This window comes from Nannospalax galili, unplaced genomic scaffold, assembly GCF_000622305.1.
Source record: "Nannospalax galili isolate Female #2095 unplaced genomic scaffold, S.galili_v1.0 scaffold300, whole genome shotgun sequence".
Lineage (NCBI taxonomy): Eukaryota > Metazoa > Chordata > Mammalia > Rodentia > Spalacidae > Nannospalax > Nannospalax galili.
The window spans coordinates 3290263-3296077 of NW_008347322.1; the positions used below are offsets into that span (position 1 = coordinate 3290263).

At 44.7% G+C, this 5815-nt stretch overlaps 1 pseudogene; it reads left to right on the forward strand.

The window, feature by feature from the left end:
* Positions 1-2628: 2628 nt before the first annotated feature.
* On the forward strand, positions 2629-3012 carry LOC103742882 (annotated as a pseudogene).
* Positions 3013-5815: the final 2803 nt, after the last annotated feature.

Genomic DNA, 5815 nt, shown 5'->3' on the forward strand with positions numbered 1-5815 from the left:
CAGGGGATCTGACCCTTTTTTTTTTTCGGTCTTTTTGAAACAGGGTCTCCCTGTAGCCCCAGCTGTCCTGGAACTCACTATGTAGACCAGGCTGGCCTTGAACTCACAGAGATCCACCTGCCTTTGCCTCCCCGAGTGCTGGGATCAAAGGTGTGCGCCACCATGCCTGGCTTGTTTTTGTTATTTTTTGTGACAGGGTCTTCCTGAAGTCCCAGCTGGCCTGGAACTGGTTATGTAGATCAGGTTGGCCTTGATTGCATAGAGATCCACCTGCCTCTGCCTTCCAAAGCCTGGGACTAAAGGCTTGCGCCACCACACCCAGCTACATTTTATTTAGCATTAGTGTGCATGCATATGTGGTATGATTGTGTGTGAGAGTGTGGATGTGGGCATGTGTGTATGCACATGTCCATGCACCATGGCACATGGAGGTGAGGGGAGACTTTTGGGAGTCGGTTCTCTGTCAATATAGATTTTGGGGACTGAACTCAGGTTGTCAGACTTGGTGGGCAGGCACCTTTAACTACTAAACCATATTGCCAGCTCATTTTTAGTGTTTGGAGAGTTTGTCTCATGTAGCCCAGGCTAGCCTTGAACTTGTTATATAGCCGAGGATGGCCTTGAACTCTTGATCCTCCTGTCTCTACTTCCTGAGTACTAGGGTTATAGGCATGCATCACCAGGATGAGCTAAAGCAGTCATCAGTCTCAATGCATTCAAAAAAATTAAAAATTTTTGATATTTATTTATTTATTTGGTCTTTTTGAGACAGGGTCTCCCTGTAGCCCCAGCTGGCCTGGAACTCGCTATGTAGACCAGGCTAGCCTCAAACTCACAGAGATAAGCCTGCCTCTGCTTCCCAAGTGTTGGGATTAAAGGTGTGTACCACCATGACTGGCATTGTTGGTTTAATTTTGTGTATATTGTCTGCATGTATGTAAGTGTACCCATGTCCTGCAATACCTGTGGAGGTCAGAGATGGTGTTGAATGCCCTGGAACTGGAGTTAGGGGCAGTTGTTAGCTGCTATGTGGGTGTTGGGAATTGAATCCTGATCTCTGCAAGAGCAGCCAATGCTCTTAACCTCTGAGCCATCTCTCCAGCCCCCCAAATTTTAAACTGATATATTTATGTGTGTGGGAGAACTGCCCAGAACAAAGAAGTAAATGCAGCATGGCATGTGCCTGAACACAGGAATAGTTTTGCCTGTACAACCAGTAGCACAGAACACCCAATCAGGGTATGTGTATGACCACCATGAGAGACAAAGTAAACTGTGCATGGTGTACACAAGGCCAGGTTTTTGCTGGGTGGCATACACCTTTAATCCCAGCACTTGGGAGGCAGGAGCAGATGGATCTCATGGCCATCTTGGTCACAAAGCAAGTTCCAGGCCAGCTGGAACTATAGGGAGACTTTGTCTCAAAAAAACCTGTGAAGGTGCTGGGAGTGATGGCGCATGCCTTTAATCCCAGCACTCAGGAGGCAGAGGCAGGAGGATATCTGTGAGTTTGAGGCCAGCTGTGGCTACAGGGAGACCTTGTCTCAGAAAGACCAAAAAAAGACAAAAACAAAAACCCAGAAAACCTGTGACAGCAAGGATGACTTTGAACCTCTGATTATCCTGACTCTGCCTCCTGAGAGCTGGGCTTACAGGTATGTACCACCATGCCCTGTGGTTTCTGCAGTGTTGGGGATCAAAGCCAGTGCATGCTAGGTGAGCACTCTACCAACTCAGCGACATCCCTATTCTCCAAAATAATGTATTTTGAAACATAGTTCCACCCCTGGGCAAACCCTAGACTCTGGAAGGCTTACCTGGTTTACAAGACGTGGCTTGGCTCCTGCCTCATTTTTGGCCAAGATCCCAGATCCCAACTTCCTCCTCTGATGGTCCAGCTAGTTTGTACCTTATATTCTCCTCACTAGAATGCTCCCCTCAAACCCATGTGGTTTATCGCCTTGGGATTTAAATCGTAGCAAGACCACTCTGGTGTCTTCCCCATATGCCACCTGGTTCTGTGGATCAAACCCAAGTGCTGTATCACTGAGGTACTGTTATAGGACGGAGTTCCCAAAAAATCACCAACACCACTTTAACAAAAGTAGCAAGGTAAATTTTAATTTCGACTGGCTGGGCTGTCTATCTCAGGAGGTAGCAAGGTAAATTTTAATTTTCGACTGGCTGGGCTGTCTATCTCAGGAGTAGAAGCAGCCCTGATGATTGTCGGGTCAGAGTTTTTATAGGATTACAGAAATACTCAAACAGGACACGTGAACCAATCAGGTTTATACAACATAGCAGAACTTTGACTCTATTAATCAACAACCAATCATTATACAGACAAGTGATACAGTCATATAACTTGGCAATCAACTTTGTAATTTTAAAATTAGTCAACTTCCTAGCCATAACAAGTATAGTAAGACAGCTAAAATCAGCAGTTCCCAGGTTCGAATCCCAGCACCCACATGGCAGCTAACAACTGTCCATAGCTCTAGTTCCAGGGGATCTGATGGCCTCTTCTGTCCTCTGCGGGGATCACATGACACAGACACAGGTGCATGTACATGCAACCAGGCAATGCACCAATACACATAAAATAAAAACAATAAATAACGAACCCTCGCTGCTGCCACGTCTTCCGGAGCCAGCGTGAGCGCCCTGCAGTGCCTGGTGGAGCAGCTCAAGCTGGAGGCGGGCGTGGAGAGGATCACGGTATCTCAGGCAGCTGCAGAGCTGCAGCAGTACTGCATGCAGAATGCCTGCAAGGATGCCCTGCTGGTTGGTGTTCCAGCTGGAAGCAACCCCTTCCGAGAGCCCAGATCCTGTGCTTTACTCTGAAGTCTGTAGGGAAGACGTTCACTGAGGAAGACCTTCAAGCACAAACTGATGAATGACTGACTCCAGTCAAGTCCCAAGAAAGCAGTTTTCTCCAGCCAAATGACTTCCAGATATTTAAGGCCATCTCTGTGGCCTGCTCCAATAGCCAAATTCCACAGAAATTAGTGATCTTTTTTTTATTCAAATACAAAAACCTAATGAAGGAGTAAAGTTTTCAATAGTAAATGGCCTAGTTCTTTTGCTGAAGTATTTTATATAAATAGAAACCATGCCACCAAATGTACTAAGATGCATCTCTTCCGTAGGTGAGGGACTAGTGTTGCTGTGCCTGGAGTGACAGGTATGTTTTATTTACTGGATGTTTACATTTTAGGAAGAAAACATTTGTATTACAAAAATTGAGTATTTGTAATTTGCTGTTGCTAACATTTTTATATTATAATAAAATTTGTTCTTAAGAATTTACAGTTACTAAGACAAGAAAGTATAAAATTAAGAACAGGCTAATACCCTGATTTTCTAAGCAAGAAGTTGCTCATTTCTAAACGAGAATATTGTTTTATTTTTAACACTAAACTTGGGAGCAGCACTCAGGGAAACCTGTTTGAAGGGATTGATGCTGTCTTGCGTGTTAGGTTGCCCCATCTTATATATAAAGCAGATTGGATCTTTTTTTTTCTAGTTCCTTCTCTTTTGTAATTGTACTTACACTTTCAAAAATATGCTACATTATTTGTTTTTTAAAAATGTTTAAAATGTGACCCACATATAGAACATTGAAAATGGTTAAAAGACAATGTGAAAATACTACAACCTAAAAAGAAGTCAAGTCACAAGTGTTTTCCCTGAGTGATGTGCATTTGGTTTAATTTGGGACACTTTTAGATGGAAACCTAATTTGTGTTTGTAATAACTTTGAAAAGCTTGGAAATAAAACTTTTGCTTCATTATTTTCTATGAAAAAAATAAATAAATAAAATATTTTTTAAAATTAGTCAACTTCCTAGCCACAACAAGTATAGTAAGGAAGCAGTTACCAGGTGGTCACACAATAACAGGGTGGTCTTATACTTTGTCAAGGTGACCTAAAACAGCAAGCAAGTTACAGAAGTGAAAACAAGCAGTTAGCCAGATGTAAAATGTCTGGAATTAGCACATTCCATGGTTCCTGGTGAGGACAATTTCCCAAGACCCAAGGTTGCCCCCCTTTTCCTTTTGGTGTGGAGCAAAGTTGCTGCTGAAATGGCTCTGAACAAAATGGAGTGACTTAGGTGAGTTTGCTGAGAAGTTCAGTACATGCCCAGATGACATTTTCTTTTTGTCTTTTTATTTTGCTTGTGCATGTTGCAGTCATCCATGTGTTCCCATGTGTAGATGCATGTGTGTGCATGTATGTGGTGGCCCACAGGTGTCTTCTTCAATTGCTCTCCATTGTGTATATTGAGGCAGGGTCTTTTTTTATTTATTATTTTATATTTTTATATGTATGCATGTATTGCCTGCATGTAGGTAAGTGCACCCATGTTGTGCAATGCCCGAAGAAGACAGAAGAGGCTGTTGGATCCCCTGGAACAGGAGTTACAGCCAATTGTTAGCTGCCATGTGGGTGCTGGGATTCGAACCTGAGTATTCTACAAGGACATTCAGTGTTCTTAACCACTGAACCATCTCTCCAGCCCAAGGCAGGGTCTCTTTTTAAAAATATTTTTTAATTTTAATTTTATGTGTACGAGTGTATTGCCTGCATGTATTTAAGTACACCCATGTCCTGCAATGCTCACAGGAGGGTGTTGGATAACCCAGGAACTGGAATTAGGGACTGTTGTCAACTGTCATGTGGGTGCTGGGAATCAAACCTGGGTCCTCAGCATGAGCAGCCAGTGATCTTAACCACTGTGCCACCTCTCCAGCCCCAAGGCAGGGTCTCTTATTTGAACTCAGAGCTTGGCAATTTGGCTGATCTGGCTGGCCAGTTTGCCCAGGGCAATCGTGTTTCCACCTCCCCAGCACTGGGATTACAGGCAGGCCACCGTTACCACCCAGCAGTTAAGTGGGTCTTTTACGTGGATGAGATCTTAACTCTGGTCTCACCCTTCAGCAAACACTTTACCCACTGAGCCATCTCCTCAGCCCAGACGTTTCCTTCTTTAAAGGTCTGTAATACAGACTATAACTTCAGAGCATTTATTCCAGTTTGGGATTACACATTAGGGTGATAGCACTTTTTTAAAAAGTATTTTACTTATTAGGTTTTTATTTTATGTGTGCATGTAAGTATTGCCTGCATGTAGGTAAGTGCTCCCGTGTCGTGCAATGCCCGCGGAGGACAGAACAGGCCATCGGATCCCCTAGAACTGGAGTTATGGACAGTTAGCTGCCATGTGGATGCTGGGATTCAAACCCTGGTCTTCTGAAAGAACAACCAGTGATTTTAACCGCTGAGCCATCTCTCCAGCCCTGGGTGATTAGTTTTGAATACAGTATGTCTGCAAGCCTGCGTGCCCTAGAGCAGGAACTTATGCTTACACCCTTTATTACTGACTGCATCCATAGCACCAAATAAGGAGCATGGTGCATTAAATGCAACCAAAGGCTGAGCGGTCAGTATCGGAAACAGGAGTCAAGGCAGCTCAAGGGTCTGAAAAAAGAATGTGAGGTCACATCACTCAAAGGGCGAATGGACTCTCGGAGGCGAGGTGTTACTGAAGACAGACCAGTAATGCAAAATCAACAGCACTCAGCTCTCATCCAGTTGACAGACGCTGAGGGGTCGCTTCCGTTTCCTCGAGGTCGTCAACCCGTCGTCGACCCCGCCCCTCAAATCGCATCCCGCTCGGACTCTCGGAGCAGAATCCACGAACAGCTCAGAAGAAGCCACCGGCTCTCCAGCCCGACGCGCCCGGGACCAATAGCCGAGCAGTACGGAACCCTAAGCACCGCCTCTTCCGCTCGCGTCCGGAAATGGCCGGGA